The 22,078-nt window shown below is 38.7% G+C and overlaps 1 long non-coding RNA gene across 1 annotated transcript in view; it reads right to left on the reverse strand.

Moving 5' to 3' along the window:
• Nucleotides 1-22,078, reverse strand: part of LOC106868903 (uncharacterized) — an 80,765-nt gene that overhangs the window by 14,921 nt on the left and 43,766 nt on the right. The window lies entirely within an intron of this gene.

A 22,078-nucleotide genomic window follows, 5' to 3' on the forward strand; every position in this document is an offset into this window, starting at 1 on the left:
CCAACACTATGGAATAACAACAGAAAAAAGATGGTATAAACACACGCCAGAAAAGGTCACAGAAAACGAGAAAGCAACCATACTCTGGGATATGCCAATACACACAGATAGAGAAATTAAGGGAAATAGACCAGATATAGTTGTCAAAGATCATGAAGAAAAAAAATGCTTTCTAATTGATGTATCAATACCAGCAGATGACAACGTTTCCCTAAAAGAAATGGAGAAACTTTCAAAATACAAAGACCTGGAAATAGAGGTAACTCGAATGTGGAATCTAAAAACAGAAACAATTCCTATCATAGTAGGCGCCTTAGGTATAATAAAAAAATATTCAGACAAATACATAACAAAAACACCAGGACTTACAGATATATATAACATACAGAAAATTGCACTACTGGGCACTGCACACATCCTACGCAAAACACTTTCAATACAGTAACCATAAGAGCATTACAGCAAACCACAGCACGTACCCAAGGCACACAGAGCTGCACTCGGTAGTGAAGTGAAAGTACGTTATAAAAATAAAAGTACTGAATAATAATAATAATAATAATAATAATAATAATAATAATAATAATAATAATAATAATAATAATAATCGGTGTACTGGATATGGTAAAAGTGAACATGAACACGTACAAAAATAGATAGAAAACAATAAAACTGCATTGGGGCAAATTTGCACTCTGTCTTAAAATATAAGTCATCTAGGCCAAGGCCAGACTACACAACTCGTTTTCAGTTCAATGACGCATTTTCCACAATGTCACTTCTGTCACGTTTTTCCCATGTCACACATATTCAACCCAATCACCACTCAATAAAATAGCAATTCACACAGTAAGAGTTATTAGAGAAGAACGCTTTCACTGCAAATATGCAAAACACTAAAATAACACAAGAAACAACAAAATTAAGTCACACGAGGAAAAAAATATAGAAGTAACTCACACATATACGCATACGCTCTTGCGTGCAAGTATGTTACCCCTAATCTCAAAGATAATTTTGCATACTTCCAAAGAATAAAAAAGTATTATAGGAATAAAAAGGTATTTGGATATGATATTAAATACTCGCATGAATTGTTGAAAAGTAATAAGTATAAGAAAGGACTGAGAAAGAAGTTGCAGGAATGTGGAGGATGAAAAAACTTGAAGACATTTGCCTAAAATAGTAGGGATGATTCTTTGCACAGTCAAGAAGAAATTCAAATCATCTTTGGAGATTGGAATTGAAATTCGAATATGTCTATTACAGAAAAAAGCATTATTAGTAACGATAAAGATCCTGACGAAGATGCCCAATGACTGAGTCAATGAAGGAACTTTTAAAGGATCCTTAGTTACAGTTTATGACTCCCTACTTGACTTGTAAAATGACAAAAGGCCTGTCTGCAAATAATCCTTGCTACTATATGAACAAGGCATGCAATTTTATGGGACGAGAGCTAGTAAATTTTATCATCCTAAGTGCTTGATTGGTGCTTATTTTATCGATCCTGAAAGGCTAAAACAAGTCTACCCTGGTGGAATTTGAACTCAGAAAGTAAAACCAGTAGAAATGCTGCAGAATATTTTGTCCAGCGCTGTAACGATTCTGCCAGCTCGCTACTTTTTGTCTGTTACAATAATAGCAAATTCCTGATTTTCGCACAAGGCCAACAATTTAATGGGGAAGGTTTTAGTCAGTGTCACGCATCCCAGTGCTTCATTGGTACATTTTATCGACGCCAGAAAGATGAAAGGCAAAGCTGTCTTTAGTAGGAATTGAATTTAAAAAAGCAGAATGCCGTAACAAATAATGTTAGGCATTTTGTCCGACGCTTTATTGATTCTCTAAGCTCAATGCTTTCATCATCTTCATCATCATCATCTGAATAATAATAATAATAATAATAATAATAATAATAATAATAATAATAATAATAATAATCCCAGCGATGGTTGAGAAGCTCAGGACTCAAAGCAAAGACTGAAGGATTTTTAATTGCTGCACAAGATTAAAGCCTCCCCACCAGAAATTACCATAACAAGTAGCTGTGCCAACACTATGGAATAACAACAGAAAAAAGATGGTATAGACACACGCCAGAAAAGGTCACAGAAAACGAGAAAGCAACCATACTCTGGGATATGCCATACAGAAAATTGCACTACTGGGCACTGCACACATCATACGCAAAACACTTTCAATACAGTAACCATAAGAGCACCACAGCAAACCACAGCACATACCCAAGGCGAACAGAGCTACGCTCGGTAGTGAAGTGAAAGCACGTTATAAAAATTAAACTACTGAACAATAATAATAATAATAATAATAAAAGAACATTATCGCTGTGAAAACAACATCCATTCATGAATTTTTTTAATTTATTAATTTTTAAAAAATACATATTTTACCTGTGAATTTGCGTGTGTAAACTGGGAATGCATACAATGAGTTTCTCTGCCCTAGGTGTACGGAAAACCCTCGGCGAAAAATAGAAGAAAATTTGAAGGAAGAAGAAAAAAAAGCAACATAATAATAATAATAATAATAATAATAATAATAATAATAATAATAATAATAATAAGACAAGATCTAGGAAAAATTGAGCAGTGGTTAAGAGGAAATTGAGAAAATGGGAAAATGATCGACCGAGAGAACTTAGAGAAGAAATATATAATAAGGAAGAACGGGTTTGATGCAGTAATAGAACAGTTAAAACAGAGGATCATGACAAAAGCTAGAAGATCAGAACAGAAATGAACAGTTCGAGAACAGATTATTCAAAAATAACCCGAAGCAATTCTTCCGAACGTTAGAAGGAGACAATGGGGAAAATGTTGCTCCTGATGCAAAGGAGTTCTGGAGCGGATTATGGGGAAACAATGTAGTGCATAAAAGAGATGCAATATGGATAGGAACTATCAAGACAGAATTACAAGGAAGAAAGAAACAAACACGGGTGATGTGAATGAACAAATAGGTAAAGTGCCAAACCGAAAGCCGCTGGACCAGATGGCATTTATGGCTTCTGGTTGAAGAGATGCCACGCGGTACATGAAAGACTAGTAGCCCACTTGAATGAGTGTATCCAGAAAGGTACAGTCCCCGCGTGGATGGTAACCGGGAGGACAACACTTGTAATGAAAGATAGAAGTAAGAAGAATATTGTGGAAAACTACCGTCCCATAGCATGCCTAAACATAATCTGGAAGATTCTACTGGAATATGTGCGGCAAAGACACACTTTCCTGGCACAGGAAGAAATACTATCGAAGGAGCAAAAAGGATGTAGGAAGAGTTCCCAGGGTACCAAGGATCACCTGGTCATCCATAAAACAGTTTCGAGGCATTGTAAAAAAACATCATACAAACATGTCTATGGCTTGGATTGACATTAAGAAGGCATATGATATGGTGCCTCATTCTTGCAGATGTTTGGTGTTGTTGACAACATCAAATTTTCTGATGCATAGCATGAAAGAGTGGAAAACCAAATTGTGCTCAAGTAATGTATTCCTTGGAGAAGTTGATATTAAAAGGAGAACCTTCCAAGGTGACACGTTTTCTCCGTTACTATTTGTAATTTCACTAACACCCATAACAATGACACTTAGGAAAGTTAAGATCGGTTACCGATGTGGGAAAAAAAGCCCATCATTGAGCCATCTTCTGTTTATGGATGACTTGAAATTGTTTGGGAAATATGAAAATCATATAGATTCCATAGCCAAAACAATTCAGAAGTGTGGTAGGGACATCGATATGGAATTTGAGATTACCAACTGCTCAGTACTTAATATGAAAAGGGGGAAGAAAGCAGACTGCAGAGGATTATGGCTACCAGCAGGAGAAACCATGGGTGAACCCGACGGTAATGGGTATAGATATTTTCGGGATTTTGGAGCTGGATGACATTCTACACAGAGGAATAAAAGTCAAGGTCAGCGAGGCGTATCAAGAAAGGGTGTTGAAATGGTGTTGATGGTGTTGAAATCCAATCTGAATGCCAAAAATTTGATTACCGCAATGAATATCTAGGCAGTTGAGGTGGTCGGATATAGTGCGTCCATCCTCAAATGGACTAAAGAGGAAATATCAACACTGGATAGAAGGATGAGAAAGTTGATGACGCTGCATGGGGCGCTACACTCTATAGCAAACAAGAACAGACTGTGTATGAAAAGAAAGAATGGTGGCAGAGGACTAATTAGTATAGACCATTGTATAAAGAGTGAAAGTAGAACGATTGCCTCGTATTTGATAAATAGTGATGAAGACCTGCTGCATTATACTGCATTATGCATTATGGGTGTAAATGCAGATGAAATGATGGGCAAGGCAGAGTTTAACCAAAGAACTGAGGAGAAGAGAAAAGAAGACCTTGAAATGAGAATGCATAATACTTGAACGAGATGCTTTGAAGCGTATCACAGAACGAGATGATTTGAAGCGTACCACTGAAAGCATGATCATTGCTGCACAAGACCAGGCTCTCTCTACCAAATCAGTGAAGTATAACATCTATAAAACTTCTGACACCCAGAAATGAAGATTCTGTGGAAAGAGTGTGGAAAATGTGACCCACTTGGTAAGTGGATGTGAGAGTCTTGCACAAAAAGAATACAAGCACCGCCACGATAAAGTGTATGTGTATCTTCATTGGTTCTTATGCCGTAAATACTAACAGAGAACTGATATGAGCATGTACTAAGTAAAGTTATGCAGGAGGATGGAAAACTAACGATACACTGGGACTTTGATTTTCCGACGGATTATGTAATCGAACACCGTCGGCCGGATATTGTCATATTGAATGAGACAAATACTGTCAGATCATTGATATAGCCATACCAAATGACATGAATGTTGTGAGGAAAGAGGTTGAAAAAAATCACCAAGTACTCCGAATTGAAAGTGGAAATGACAAGACTGTGTGGAATGCGGGAGGGTAATGTAAAAGTGATACCAGTGGTGATCGGAGCGCTAGGCTCAATCCCATTGAAACTTCAAAACTTCTTAAGGCAACTGGAAATCCCATGCAAGATTAATGTCTTGCAGAAAGCAGCCTTATTGGGCACAGCGCACATCTTAAGGAAAGTATTATCTGAAGGACCGGCTCAACCAGTGCTCTAAGTATTTTAACTTTTAACGTGGGTAGAAGGTTTGAGTGCCAGATCTTATCAAGTCTGTTACATGCATCCCAAGCAAGAGCTTCGCGGATGCGAAAGTCCTTTTCGGAATCTGCTATGTGTGATCCAAGATATTTGAAGCCGTCAACGTTTTTGATTGAAATATTACTGAGCAATTTTAATTCAGTTAACTTGGAAGAGGTTGTGATAAACTCTATCTTACTCTCATTGTAGTAATGGCCAACCTGGTTTGGTGCTTTCTTCAGTGCTTGTAACAAAGATTCTGCATCTTTAATATAATGGGATATCAAGGCAAGATCATCTGCAAAGTCAAGATCAGTTAAATATTGTGCACAATGCTGACTGCTCTGGTGGGGTTTCGAAAGGAGTCCCTTTTCCTCCATACCGTCTAGGGAAATGCGTAGAACATAATCGATAACAATGATGAACAAGAAAGGAGCGAGAGTGTCACCCTGCAGAACAGCTGCTTCATCTTCAAAGAAATCAGTCTCTCCATTAGGAGATATAACTGTGGCAGTGGTGTTTGTGTATAGCGCTCTGATAGCATCAACAATCCTGGGAGGATACCATAGAGTGAAAGGATTTTAAACAGATTGTAACGCTCTTGTTAAACTTTTTCATTTCTTCCAGTATGCGACGGATGGAGAGGATTTGAGCAGTTGTTGACCAGCCCCTTTCTACAGGGGTTGGACAAAATAATGGAAACACCTAAAAATTTCAAACAGATTAATTTTAGTATGGGGTAGGATCGCCTTTGGCAGTAATTACTGCTTGAATTCTACGAGGTATGAACTCGTACAAAGTTTGAATTGTTTCCAAAGGAATTTTTGCCCATTCTTCAGCTAAAACAGTCTCCAGTTCTTGTAGTGATGATGGTGGAGGATAACGACTCTTTACTTGTTTTTCTAAAATGCACCATAAATGTTCAATGGTATTGAGATCTGGTGACTGTGGTGGCCAGATAAGATGTTCAACTTCACTAGAATGTTCCTCGTGTAATTGGAGAGAAGCCGGAGTTGATAGTGTTCAAAGGTATTGAATAAAGTTGACATTATGCCATAAAAGAATAGTAACAGTTTAATGCACTGACCTGAAGAAATGAAAAAATTCCTAAGTGTATAACTATTAGACAAATTGTAGTGTATTTGAAAGATGCTTGAAAAAGAAACGCTGTGGATAATTAGTGATCCATACACCATTCATTGGCATGAAAGCTGCTCACTGGAATAATTGGCATGAAAGCTGCTCACTGGAATCTTGACATCGGAATGCTAACTGTTGAGTAATGGGCTCAGCAGAATTGTAGGGAAACTAGATTAGCTACTCATAGATAAAATAGTGATGAAAGATAGTAAGTGACAAAATGCAAATTTAACAATGGCCTGGATCATGTCATAGGTCTACAAGGCCTATAACATGATACCACATTGATGGCTCATTGAATGTTTGAACATGCTTGGGATTGCAAAGAATGTTAAGAATTTTCTGAGAAAAGGCGTAGAAAGTTAGAAGACTGCTCACATATTATGAACAGTATCTCGGAACATTAAGAATCAAGGGAGGAATCTTTCTAGGAGACAGTGTATCTCCTTTGTTATTTGTTTTATACACAATCTTTTGAACATTTCTATTGAGAAACGTAACATATAGATATGAGTTTAAAGGAAAACGACAAAAGATCAACCATCTATTATTTATGGTTGATTGCAAGCTGCATGTAAAGATGAAGCTCTAGTCAGTTCTTCAGTGAACACAGTTTATTACTTTAGCAAGGATATCAAACTGGAATTAGGACTATAAAAATGTGGAGTAATATTTCTAAGTAGAAAAGTATTAGAATTACCTTCAGGAGAAACCATGGAAAGCATTTATGGTACTGGGTGTAAATATGTGGGTACATTGGAGGTATGTGACGAAAAACTGAAAAGTTTTACGCGAGAGCATCTCCGAAGACTTAGTTTCGTGCCGCGGTTAAAACTGAATGGAACAAATAAGTTTCAAGCGATCAGCACATGAGCGCTTGGATTACTGAGTGTGGTAATGGTATTGTCTATTGGAAGAAAGAGGACTTACGGAGGTTACACTGAAAACACGAAAACTACTCAATGCAAGGAGCATGCTGTCTCAAGAGCGATATTGACAGGTTGTATCTAACCAGGCACAAAGGTAGGCGAGGGCTAATGAGCTGTGGAAGTTGTATATGCTCAGAAGAAAATACCATGGGGTGCTATATAAATAAAACATTTGCTGGTTCAGGTGAGAATATTTGGTATAGTAAGGATACGTACGTGGAGACACAGGAAAACAAAGAAAAAATAGTAAGGAAAACAAAAGAAAATAGAATGAGGAAAAGAATGCACGAATAACTTTTGAGTAAAGTAAACAGGTATACAGACGCCGGCGGAAAATGGCACTAGCTAAGGAAGAATGCCATGAAACTAACGACAGAAGTGCTTATTTGTGCTGCTCGGGAACAAGCACTTAAGACATATTACACCAAATGTAGGATTGACAATACAGCAGAAAGTGACAAGTGCAGGTTGCGCACTGATAAAGGTGAGATTGTATAGTATATTGTGAATGAATGCACAAAGCTGACCCAAAAAGAATACAAAAGAAGACAGACACAATAATGTCACATGAATGACTCCCAGACGTTGGGTTGGGTAAACCCCAGAAGAAGTAACTAAGAATGACAATGTAAAGATACAGTGGAATGTAATGATCTAATGTGAGTGTTATATTCTTGTTGCCCGAGCTTTTAGAACTATAATCCATAAACTGGATTGAAAAGATACGAGTAAGTGTGAAGGACATCTACAGGAAACTGTTGTTTGGAACTGTACGAATCCTCCGTCGGATCCTCTAAATTTTAATGACGAGTGTTTATCATAGATCACTGGTTGTGGACGGCTGACACTTTGATATGTTCCCTAGTGAAGTTGCTGTGTTAAACAACAACAACAATAATCGATCTACCCTTGTCCTCCTACTATTCCTTGGCGTACAGTCCTGGTCATAGGAATATAGTCCTCAGGCAGCTCCTCTATAGGGTCCTATCAGAAACAACTGGCATTACACTTTCCAGTCGGATTTCTAAACAGGACCAAGTGAGTCTCTGGATGTTATCCAACCATTTCTCTCTTGGTCTACCTCTAGGTCTCCTGCCGGTTGGCTCAGTTTAGAGACTCCGTCTTGCGATTCGCCCCTGCCACATGTAATCACATATAGAACTGTGACGCAATAATGATGATGATTATGATGATGATTTTTTTTCTAAATTTGGCACAGTACCAGCAATTTTGAGGTGAATGGGTAAGTTGATTATATCTGCCTTAGTACTCGACTGGTACTTTTTATCCATTCCGAAAGGGTGAAAAATAAAGTCGACCTCGGCAGAATTTGAACCGAGAACGTAAAGACGGATGAAATGCTGCGAAGCATAAGGTCCGGCGTACTAACGATTTTGATACATTTCTTCGGGCATCTAGAAACGTTCCTTGGAACGTCTCTCCCAGTACTAAAGTTAGTTTTGGGGTCAATATAATCCACTAGTCCTCTCCCTCCAAATTTTAGGTGTTGTGCGTAAGGTAGAAAGGATTATTATTACTATTCCTTCGTAACAGAGTGTAGGTAAAAATGCACCGGAGTCTTTAGTCATCTGTCACGTTACAAGAAGGACCTCAGACACATAATACTTTCCTTAAGATGTGCGCTGTGCCCAATAAGGCTGCTTTTTGCAAGACGTCAAAGCTGGATAGGGTTTCCAGTTGCCTTAAGAAGTCTTGAAGTTTCAATGGAATTGAGCCAAACGCTCTGGTCACCATTGGCATCACTTTTACATGACCTCGCATTTCGCAGTCTTGACATTTCCACTTTCAATTCGAAGTACTTGGTGATTATTTCAACTTCTTTACTCACAACATTCATGTTATTTGGTATGGTTATATCAATGATCCGATAGTATTTATCTCTCTTATTCAATATGACAATATCCGGCCGATGGTGTTCGATTACACGATCCGTCTGAAAATCACAGTCCCTCTGTTAGTATTTACGGCATAAGAACCAATGAAGATACACATACACTTTATCGTGGCGGTGCTTGTATTCTTTCTGTACAAGGCTCTCACATCCACTTACCAAGTGGGTCATATTTTCCACACTCTTTTCACAGAGTCTACATTTCTAGGTGTAAGAAGTTTTATAGATGTTATACTTCACTGATTTGGTAGCGAGAGCCTGGCCGTGTGCAGCAATGATCAGGCTTTCGGTGGAACGCTTCAAATCCCCTCGCTCAAGCCATGCCCACGATGCTGTATTATCCTTAACGTTCTGTGTATTCCTTTCAAACTGTCCATGCGTTCTCATTTCAAGGTCTTCTTTTCTCTTCTCCTCAGTTCTTTGGTTAAACTCTGCCTTGCCCATCATTTCATCTGCATTTACACCCATAATTCATAATGCAGTATAATGCAGCAGGTCTTCATCACTATTTATCAAATACGAGGCAATCGTTCTACTTTCACTCTTTATACAATGGTCTATACTAATTAGTCCTCTGCCTCCATTCTTTCTTTTCATATACTGTCTGTTTACGTTTACTTTAGGATGTAGCGCCCCATGCAGCGTCATCAACTTTCTCGTCCTTCTATCCAGTGTTGATATTCCCTCCTTAGGATGGACGCATTATATCCAACCACCGCAACTGCTCAGATATTCATTGCGGTAATCAAATTTTTGGCATTCAGGTTGGATTTCAACACCATCTTGACTCTTTTTTTATACGCCTCGCAGACCCTGATTTTTATTTCTCTGTGTAGAATGTAATCCAGCTCTAAAAAAATCCCTAAATAGCTATACCCACTACCGTCGGGTTCACCCATGGTCTCTCCTGATGGTAACCACAATCCTCTACAGGCTGATTTCTCCCCTCTTTTCATATTCCAAAAGTGTGGTAGGGACATCACTATGTCCCTACCACACTTCTGGAATGTTTTAGTTAAGGAATCTATTATTATTATTATTATTATTATTATTATTATTATCATTATTATTATTATTATTATTATTATTGAGTGAGAGAGCAGTGCATGCCATCAAAGTGACACTGGGGTAAAATATACGAAGCCCATTATACCCATCATGACTACCTGTCTGATAAGGGTACACCAGGCACATGCATCACAATCATATGTGCGCGACATGGTGATCTCATATCAAGATAAAGAGCGCATGACCTCGCAGGTGGGGCCCAGTTAGAATTTTCATTAGGTCGAGTAGCCCATCCCGCTCAAAAGGTCTCTGAATAAGGTTTGTTTAAGGATGTTGAGTAAAACACCCATGTTTCCAAAGGTGAATTATTCAAACCCCAAAGAATTCCTCTCAACACATGGCTATGATGCTCCCCCACTACTTCTGCTCATGATCAGAGATGCACATATCGTCAGCCACCAAGGGACATGTTCAACTGGCGGAGGTTAAACAACTGACAAGCAAATCTGTGGTATTAAGCAGAATATTTGCTGTAGCCCATCTTTTATACCAAAACAAAACAATGTACATGATAACACTTCCTATCAGTTAAGATCAGAAGCCATGAGAGCCACTGCCTGGTACTGCATCCGGGCATTTTATTATTATTATTATTATTATTATTATTATTATTATTATTATTGTTATTATTATTGTTGTTGTTGTTGTAGTTGTTGTTGTTGTTGTTGTTATTATTATTATTATTATTATTATTATTATTATTATTATTATTATTATTATTGTTGTTGTTGTTGTTGTTGTTATTGTTGCTGCTGCTGCTGCTGTTGTTGTTGTTGTTGTTATTATTATTTTCTCTTTATTACAAGTTTCGTTGGAGCTCCTGGAGTCTTGTATGCGTAGCGGGCTTACTACCTGCAGCCTACGGTACTATGCCATTCGTTCTTTTCAGCTATTTAATACTTTCCTGATTATTCTGGCCGTGCCATGGAGGCAAACCTTTTGTAACAGTTCTACTGGGTACTCTATTCCAATTTCCTTTATATTCCTCTTGATGCCTTCTGATACTGTCCTCCAGGACCCAACAATAATTGGCACTATCTTCACCTTCATTTTCCATAGCTAGGCTATTTCGTATTTAAGAGGTTTGTGCCTGTCTATCTTTTCGCTTTCCTTCTTGACTATTCGTGGGTTAAAGAGGCATGCAACATCAACTATATAGCTTGTGTGGTACACCTTTTCTACCACCACTAGGTTCAGTCAGTTATGCTCTAGCACCTATTCTATTTGGATTGGGAAATCTCAGAGGATTTTTCTAGTCTCCGACTCTACCACTCTGTAGTTTGTGCTCATACCACGTGTTGCCTCTCTCTAGCCCCCACTTGTCGCACAGTTTCCACTGCAGCACTTTCGCTACCTGGTCGTGTCGCCACAACTTGTAGTGGTTTGAGCAAGTCTAGGGCATTCGTTCGTGATATGAGTAATGGTTTCATCCACTCTATTGCAGATATGGCACAGCGGAGACACTTGCTCACTCCTAAGGTTGACCCTCCAGTTCATGGCCAAAGCTTGGTCCTGCGCTGCCAGTATAGTACTCTCAGTCTCTTTTTTATAGTTCCTTTCATCAGCCAATCCCACCTATTGTTTACAGCAACCTCTGGTGTGGCGACATGGAATTGATTGTGTATTCCCTTTTTGTGTAATTCTTCTTCATGTTCTTTTTGTACTTCTTCCTTTCTTTTCCCTTTCTTCTCTGCTCTCAATATTCCCTTGTTCCTAACTGTCACTAGCAAGGTTTCCTTACTTTGGGCTAGGTATTTCATTAAACTCTTGAGTTCGATACGCACAGTCTTCCACACCTATCAATCCCCTTTCTCCATTTGCTCTCTTCATGTATAGGCGATTAGTGTCTGCACGTGAATGATGGGCTCCATGCATCGTTAGGAGCTTTCTTGACTTCATGTCCATCTCCTTTAGCTCCTCCTCTGTCCACTTCAGGATTCCAGCGCCATACCGAACTACTGCGACTGGGCGCAGGTTTATTGCTGAAATTATGTTTCTGGCACTCAGCTTTGAAGCTAATACTTTTTTCACACGCCGCAGGTACTGTCTTTTTGTCTTTTCCTTCATGTAAGTGGTATTTGACTCCATCTGCCACAAGAAATGGGCTGAAAGGAAGCTGTCTTTGAAAGGTTGGGCAGAAATGGCGAATGCCTACATCGCCTCCGTTATCATTTATCGTCTGACCGTCGTGCTTTTCCCCAGTTACTGTTTAATCAAGTTGGAGCGTCTCTTGTTCATGTTCTTGTGGAAGGGACGCCTTCCAATCTGCTGTCAGCTGCCTCTGAGTAGCGGCTTAGACATGCCATGGCTTTTGATGTGCAGACGTGTGCTCAGGTTGCGTCACCTGCAACGATTTCTAGAAAGTGAACGTTTGTAGGCTCCGTTTTTGAGGCACGTATTTCCGCAACTCGTCCCTTTGACGGAGCAGCAGGACTGGGTGAAGGATAGACCAAGACTGGGCGCCTAGCACCTAGAATGTCGTCAGGCGCTCACTGTCCTCTGGGCAATAGGATCGGTGGATGTTCCACTTTAGCTATTTATTGAGGATTAGTGGCGGCAAAGTGCGACGACATCCTAGAGGAGACTCTGGGCGTTGACGAAGATGAACTGATTAGTCTGTTTCGGAGGACTTTCCAGTCGGGGACTATTTTGCATAATTTCCAGATGTCTTTGGCTTGGCAATGCTACTGAGGAGAGCTACCGGTTTGAGATAAACTCTACAGGCACGGATGTGCTGTCAGATGGGCTTGTCCAAGGTGCCCGCATAGCAACGAACTGTTCTACATGGACTCGTTCAGTGTCCGGTAATTGCTGACCTGTGGAGTTATGTTGAAAAGCTGCTGTCGCGTATGGGACGGATTCGTCTGTCGTCCGAGTCCATAGTGATGATTGCCCCACCGCCCTCCTTTAATCGGGCAGGTAAGGCAGTTTTCCTTTGCCTGGTTGTTGTGGCGAAAGAATTTGTCTAGTGGACGAGGTTGAAAGGGATGAGGACAGAAACATTCCACTTTGGAAAAGCCCTCATCGACTTTTTCAAGTCTCACTTGAAAAGAAAAGTGAGGGTGGAGAGGGAGGTGCTGTCCCCGAGTGAATTTATGAAAAAGCAGGTGAAAGTTGTGAAAATAGCAAGAGTGGATTGCACTACTCTCAGTGTGTTCACCTGTGAGTCGGAGGAAAGGAGTTGGAAAAAGTATTTGTCCGTGGTATTCCAGGTGATCTTGGCTGGTGGGGTTCTTCGATCATACCTAGTGGTCCTCCTGTAGCAGGAGCACCCCCATCACAATTTTTTTTCCTTGTTGCTATATACTATATGTACTTCACTTTTAATGTATACTGTGTATGCTTCTTTTTTTAATATATATATATATATCATTTCCTTTATATGTAAACCGTTACATTTTATGTCTTTGTATTGTTCCCCTCATCCTTCGCCCTAGTGGCAACTAAAATTATTATTATTATTATTATTATTATTATTATTATTAAGGCGGCGAGCTGGCAGAATCGTTTGCACACCGGGCAAAGTGCTTAGCAGCATTTCATCAGTCTTTACGTTCTGAGTTCAAATTCCGCCGTGGTCGACTTTGCCTGTCATCCTTTCGGGATCGATGAAATAAGTACCAGTTGAGCATTGGGGTCGATCATAATATTATTATTCGGTGTTGGGCGTGATCTAGTAGAATCATTAGTGTGTTGAACAAAATGCATAACAGCATTTCTTCTGACTCTTTACGTTCTGTGTCCGAATCCTTCCAACTTTACCTTTTCATTCTTTTAGGGTCGATAAAATAAGGTACCAGTGAAACACAGAAGTCGGATAATCGACTACATGACTCTTTCCTAAAACTGTTGGCCTTGTACCAAAATTAGAAAATAATTATCATTAGTTGTAGAGGTATTTTTTATATCAAAATTATAGATTCAAACTTTGGTGTAAGACCAGCAATTTTGTGGGAGGTGTAACTAGATTACATCGACCCTCAGTGCTCAACCGATACATATGTTACTGAAGGCTAAACTGAAATATTGACTCGGTGGAATTTGAACTAAAGAGATTCAGTGAAGCATTCTGTCTCACTATTCTGCCGGCTCGCCTTCTTTCTTACATTAAAATAGAAAGTTGGGTTAAACCCATTGGATAAAGGACTAACGAAAAAATATAATGGGACGGTGAAGTGGTTGATAACTAGAAAGTGTGACTAAGCTGGTCTAATGTATTTCAGGTAATAATATTCAGAAAGCTTGTTAACACAAGGAGAGAAAATTTCCATGACGTCGTTATCAACAAAGGGTTATTTGAAATTTTGGCGGGATGGACAAAAGGGAGTGCCCAACACAGTCTGTTACAGAAGCGTAAATTTATTTCAGTATTTAGTTGTCTTTCAATATTCTGAACTCAAATCTCATCTGGTTCAATAATTTCTGTTTTGTTTTGTTTGTTATTTTATCTCCAGATTAAATCTATCGATCAATCCAGGGCAATAAATCAAAGCGTTCCAACCATGACCATCCTATTCGATTTTCATGTATGCATTTCTACAGATGATCCTAATGCCTGTCTGTCTGTCTCTTTGTAAACAGACAAACATACACGCACAACACGCGCACAACACGCGCACACACACATACACAAACACACACACATATACACAAACACACTCACACTCACACACTCACACTCACACACACTCACACTCACACACACACACACACACACACACACACACACACACACACACACACACACACACACACACACACACACACACACACACACACACACACACACACACACACACACACACGAGAAACAGCTTTTATTTTAAACATATTATATTGAAAATATAACAATGTTCTGCAATCATTTTAACGTTTTCTATGCGTTTAGTTCGTTTGGAACAATAAAGCTCCCAAATTCATTTTTATCAACGTTTCCAGGTTCATCTTCAGGTTGTGGAGTCGTTTTGGCTTCTGTGCTGCCCTTTTCATTGTGAGTAGCTTTTATTTATACAAATATTCCCACTAGAATTTGACTGCTAGAGCATTAAGGTTTTACATAATCGGATTTGCTTTTGTGAAGTGTCTATGTTAATTGAAAACATGTGTTACGATATTAACATGGTTTCCATAATAAGTCATCTATCTCTGTGGGGAATTCTATAAAGTATGCAAGTATTTTCTGTCAATATTGTCTTAACTCTGGTTTATGGTATGTAGTGTAATTGCTCTTTATTTTGAATAATTGATCCTTGTTTTAACTAACTGGCGAACCTACCGAGAGAGTGCTGCAGTATCTGGTTAGTGTAACATTTGGAATTGTGAAGTTTTCAGCTTCCCCTTTTACAGTCAAGTTTACATTGATCATTTGTAGCTTGTTCTCAAGTTTACATGTTTGCGATGAGTTTTTGATAAGGTGATTGTTTTAATATTGCCTCTGCAATATGTTACTAGTGTCAGCTTATGGTTTGGTGTGCCACATTTTGTGTTTCGTTTACTTCGATTTTTGATTATGCATCCATTTACCTGGTATACATTATATACACTTTGTGTATAATATGCATATTTTTAGTAGGGTACTGTCTAATTAATGTACGTGATGTTTTTATGCTTTGTATTTCTATTTATATTCATCAGTAGTTTGGTCTTCTGGTCTGAATATTCGTTGTTAATTACTGATTGCATTATTGTGCATATTCTTCATTTAGTGCAGGCATAGCCAACCTCTTTTGAGAAGTGGATCTCATGAGACATGACTCATCATCAGATGGTCTGTACTGATTAAAAAAATTCAAGTCCTGCAGGTTGCAGATTGCCCATCACTGAGCTAGTGCTTCATTTGTAGAAGAGAATCAAATACATTTATTCAATCTGATCTAATTTCTCTCTCTCTCTCTCTCTCTCTCTCTCTCTCTCTCTCTCTCTCTCTCTCTCTATATATATATATATATATATATATATATATATATATATATATATATATATATATATATATATATATAGGTTTCAAGTTTTGGCACCAAGTCGGAAGTTTCCGAGGAGGGGTTAGTCAATTTCATTGACCCAAGTGTTCAAGTGTTCAAGTGGTGCCTGTTTTATCGATCCCGATACAATGAAAGGCAAAGTTAACCACAGCGGCATTTGAACTTAGAACGTAAAGTAGGAAGAAATGCCATAATTATTCTGTCAACTCGCATTATATATATATATATATATATATATATATATATATATATATATATATATATATATATATATATATATATATATATATATATATATGTATGTATGTATCTATGTATCAGCTTGGTGCAAAAGTAATGTCCGATTTCCAGAAAAATTGTTTCAGAGCGTATTTATCAATGTTTTAACCTCTTCTTATAGTTTTAAGATATCTCTGTGTCTAATTTGTACTATTTTCTTTCAGATTATCTAACTTCTGGCCATAATTCTCAGAAAATTTTACCACCATGTTTGTCCCATCGAAAGATCACATAAAAAATGTTTTACTCTACAAGTTTCATAAAATTGTTAATGCAAGTGCGGCAGCAAGATCTATTCAGAGCACTTATGGGGATGATGTAGTGAATGAACGAAGTTGCAGGAGGTGATTTTCCCGTTTCCGAAATGGTGATTTCACTTTGAAAAAAGAGCCAAAAAGGGTCGTCCAAAAAAAAAAAATGATTCCGAAATGTTGGAAGTTTTTGTTTCAGAGAACCCTGTCGTTACCACTAGGGAACTTACAGAACAGTTAAACGTGATCCATACAAGCGTGGTACACCAGCTAAAACGCAAGGTTTCAGTGGATGGAAAATGGGTCCCTCACGAGCTGTCTGTCTCCAGAGAATCGACAGCAGCGTGCTGCTTGTCAATCTTTGCTTTCGCGACACTTTCAAGCAACATTTTTTAGACTGGCTTGTTACAGGTGATGAGAAGTGGATTCTTTACCATAATGTTAAACGCCGCCATTCTTGGATCAATTGAGGAGGACGGCCAGTTCAACAACCGAGAGCAGGACTTTATCCAAAGAAGATCATGTTGAGAGTATAGTGGGATATTAAAGGAGTAATCCATTATGAACTGTTGGATAACAACCAAACAATTAATACTAATCTTTACTGTGAGCAGCTTCGTCATTTGGAAACAGTCCTGAACCAAAAGCGAGCATCCTTGGTTAACAGAAAGGGAGTCACCTTCCATCACGATAATGCTCGTGCTCACACAGCTCGACTGACCAAAACTCTCTTGGAAGAACTTGGTTGGGAAATACTGCCTCATCCTCCATATTCTCCTGACTTTTCTCCTTCTGATTACCATTTGTTCCGAGGACTACAGAACCATTTTGATGGACTTAGGTTAACAACAAGAGAAGAGACTGAAAATGAGTTGGATTCATATTTTGGTTCTAAATCTACAGAATTTTACAAGTAAGGCATTTATAAGGTTGTTGAAAGATGGAATGAGGCCATTGAAAGCAATGGAGAGTATGTTAATGAATAAATATTTCCATAGTCATTGACTTATTCATTTTTACCATAGATCTTTAAATCGGACATTACTTTTGCACCAACCTGATATATATATATATATATATATATATATATATAAAGTGTAGTATATTGCCACCTAAGTGTGGCTGACCCCTAGGGGTGGATGTTACTGTTGCTTTTAGCCCCAGGAGGACATCTCCTCCAGCTGGCTTATCGACACACGACTGTGTCCTGTTTGCCAAGGGAGTTATCCCTCTCACCACGGCCAGCAGCACGAACGTATCCGGATTTCAGGGTTATTTCCCTTCGTCGGCGCTCGACAGCCGATGACCTTGGTGAGAGAGAAAAACCTGGCAAATCTTATATCTTCTTTTCCAGTGGCATTCTTCACTGATATTGAAAAGGTGAAAACAAGCAATGTTAATTCTCTAAATGAAGTATTAACAGTAACTGCACGATAAAGTGTAGTATATTGCCACCTAAGTGTGGCTGACCCCTAGGGGTGGATGTTACTGTTGCTTTTAGCCCCAGGAGGACATCTCCTCCAGCTGGCTTATCGACACACGACTGTGTCCTGTTTGCCAAGGGAGTTATCCCTCTCACCACGGCCAGCAGCACGAACGTATCCGGATTTCAGGGTTATTTCCCTTCGTCGGCGCTCGACAGCCGATGACCTTGGTGAGAGAGAAAAACCTGGCAAATCTTATATCTTCTTTTCCAGTGGCATTCTTCACTGATATTGAAAAGGTGAAAACAAGCAATGTTAATTCTCTAAATGAAGTATTAACAGTAACTGCACGATAAAGTGTAGTATATTGCCACCTAAGTGTGGCTGACCCCTAGGGGTGGATGTTACTGTTGCTTTTAGCCCCAGGAGGACATCTCCTCCAGCTGGCTTATCGACACACGACTGTGTCCTGTTTGCCAAGGGAGTTATCCCTCTCACCACGGCCAGCAGCACGAACGTATCCGGATTTCAGGGTTATTTCCCTTCGTCGGCGCTCGACAGCCGATGACCTTGGTGAGAGAGAAAAACCTGGCAAATCTTATATCTTCTTTTCCAGTGGCATTCTTCACTGATATTGAAAAGGTGAAAACAAGCAATGTTAATTCTCTAAATGAAGTATTAACAGTAACTGCACGATAAAGTGTAGTATATTGCCACCTAAGTGTGGCTGACCCCTAGGGGTGGATGTTACTGTTGCTTTTAGCCCCAGGAGGACATCTCCTCCAGCTGGCTTATCGACACACGACTGTGTCCTGTTTGCCAAGGGAGTTATCCCTCTCACCACGGCCAGCAGCACGAACGTATCCGGATTTCAGGGTTATTTCCCTTCGTCGGCGCTCGACAGCCGATGACCTTGGTGAGAGAGAAAAACCTGGCAAATCTTATATCTTCTTTTCCAGTGGCATTCTTCACTGATATTGAAAAGGTGAAAACAAGCAATGTTAATTCTCTAAATGAAGTATTAACAGTAACTGCACGATAAAGTGTAGTATATTGCCACCTAAGTGTGGCTGACCCCTAGGGGTGGATGTTACTGTTGCTTTTAGCCCCAGGAGGACATCTCCTCCAGCTGGCTTATCGACACACGACTGTGTCCTGTTTGCCAAGGGAGTTATCCCTCTCACCACGGCCAGCAGCACGAACGTATCCGGATTTCAGGGTTATTTCCCTTCGTCGGCGCTCGACAGCCGATGACCTTGGTGAGAGAGAAAAACCTGGCAAATCTTATATCTTCTTTTCCAGTGGCATTCTTCACTGATATTGAAAAGGTGAAAACAAGCAATGTTAATTCTCTAAATGAAGTATTAACAGTAACTGCACGATATGTATATATATACCTCAATATATAAGCATTTGTCTTGCTTCTATATGTTGGTTCCCTGACGATGAATATATGTGGAATTCCAGCAGCTCTTACTTCTTTGGAGTAGGGTACATATATTTTGAAACATATGTAGGAATTAAAGGAACTTTTATTTATATGCGTTTTGCTCCATTTATTGTTATTATTCATACCTCAATATATATATATATATATAAATCCTCAATGCATTGTAGTTCTACACACGCGCGCGCGCGCACACACACATACACACACACACGTGTGTGTATGCGTGTATTTACGTATGTATATGTGTGAGTTTATCTATCTGTCTGTCTGCCTGCCTGCCTGTCTGTCTTTCTATGTTTGTGTGTGTGTTGTGCGTATGGTTGCCTTGGCTGTATGTATTCTGTCGTTACACGTTTGTGTCAGAAGTGTTGTGTGTGTGTGTGTGTGTGTTTGTGCGTGCGTGCGTGTGTGTGTGTATAAAGTAAGTTTATTTTACATATATGGAGAGAATGTATCTAGATTAAGAAGATATGAGTAACTGATTTCACCATTAACTGTAATTTCCTCTCAATTCTCTGATAAGATTGCTTATGTGAAATCATTATATCCTTATATGTAATACTGCTTATCTTACAACATAGGACAGATACACGTATGTAGATGCATGTGTACACATGTGAGTTACAGGAAATAGTTCAGATTAACCAATTCAGATCTCCTGAATGACGTACGCAAAACATTTTGAACGAATTAAAATTTGCGGTTTAGTCTGTGAACGAAAACTCAATGGTAATTACATTCATGATTCAGTCACTTCATCACCACTCACTAGAATTATATAACTTCATCGATATGACTATCAGATGTCTTTTTATATCGCTAGTCACAACACTCCCCCTTTTTTCCCCTTGGTTGCACCCTTTTCTTCTGTTGGCCCAAATTCTTTTATTATCATCTTTCTTTGATCTTGAAGATCTTCTGAGAAATGCACAGGTTCACATATGAGCCTTGTGACATGTCTGGTTCAGTGGAAATTGTGCTTTCGGTTTTCTGCAGTCACATTATTCACTCACCCTCCTTTTGCAATTACGTTGATTCGGGTATGGTCTAGTAATGATAAGCCTATCATGGATTTTCTCATTGCACTCCGTCATAAATCTTCCTCGAACTAGCCAAAGTGTTGGTTCCATATATGTATTGAAGAGACTGGAATGCAGGAAGTTCCATTGTACTTTGAACACATCATTAATCAAGGTAAATACAATCCATCCGACTTTTACTCTGCACGATATATATATATATATATATATATATATATATATATATATATATATATATATATATATATGTCGAGATAGATCATATATATATGTCGAGATAGATATATATGTCGAGAAAGATCACAAGTTGCTCCATATAAATACGAATTTGTTGTTAATAGTTGTGAAGTTACTTTATCCTATGTCAGCTCTGATTGTACATACATATCATGAAAGATGCTCAGGCGTTTTTTGTTTCTCTTTAAAATTGAATGGTATAATTTGAAGGAGAATTGGTAGTTATGTCTAGATTTTGAGGCTACCTTATCGCTCTACAAAAATGATACCTTCCTGTCCAATGCTGTATAATACATACTGTCTAACAGAACGGGATGCTCACGGTTAAAACGTCTTTGACCATAGACCTGCTAAATGTAAGGTATATTTAGGGCACTAAATTAAAATATATCTCAGGTGGAGATGCTTATCTTTCTCTAAAAACACTCCCTGTTTCATACAAAAATGTGTAGTTATTAAGTTATTTATCTTGTTTCGATTTACACTGATTTGACTAAGAAATATTTTAAGGTCATTGGCAAGCCTAACAATCGTGTACGAGTCGCCACTTCTGAATGATAATAAATCAACCCTTCGTATAAATAATTGTGGTTCTTATTATTGCTACCATATAGCTACAGACAGGCCATCATTGATAAAATCTTGATAAAGTGCCTTCTACTGTAACCTCAGACCGATCAAAGCCTTGTGAGTGAAATTTGGAAGACGGAAACTATGAAGAAGTTTGGAGGAATTAAAAGATTTTCGATGGTTATATACTCTTCTATTTATTTCTGAAATGTACTCACAAAGTCAAAAGGATGACGTGTGTAGAAAACGTCGTAGCAATGACTCTTTTGTGTTGTACAATCAAATGTTTTTGATCAGATAAAGGCCATCCATAAACAGAAAAATAATGTACATTATTTTTAGACAGAAAGTTACTCTTTTGAGGCTAAAATATAGGGCTTGGCGCTGGTCAAAAGAGATGGAGAGAGAGAGAGAGAGAGAGAGAGAGAGAGAGAGAGAGAGAGAGAGGAGAGAGAGGGAGAAGGGAGAATGAGTAAAAGAATGAAAGATGAGGCAGCTTCACCATAGCTAGCGATGCAAGACAAATGACAGAAAACTGCTTTGAGTTCTCTTAAATGGGAACATAAATGTTTAAAACAGTAGAAAAGTTAAAATGAACAGTCATAATTAAAAAGAATGGGAACCATTCTGGTGGAAAATTA

Source organism: Octopus bimaculoides, chromosome 20 (assembly GCF_046866305.1).
Source record: "Octopus bimaculoides isolate indiv1 chromosome 20, ASM4686630v1, whole genome shotgun sequence".
Classification (NCBI taxonomy): domain Eukaryota; kingdom Metazoa; phylum Mollusca; class Cephalopoda; order Octopoda; family Octopodidae; genus Octopus; species Octopus bimaculoides.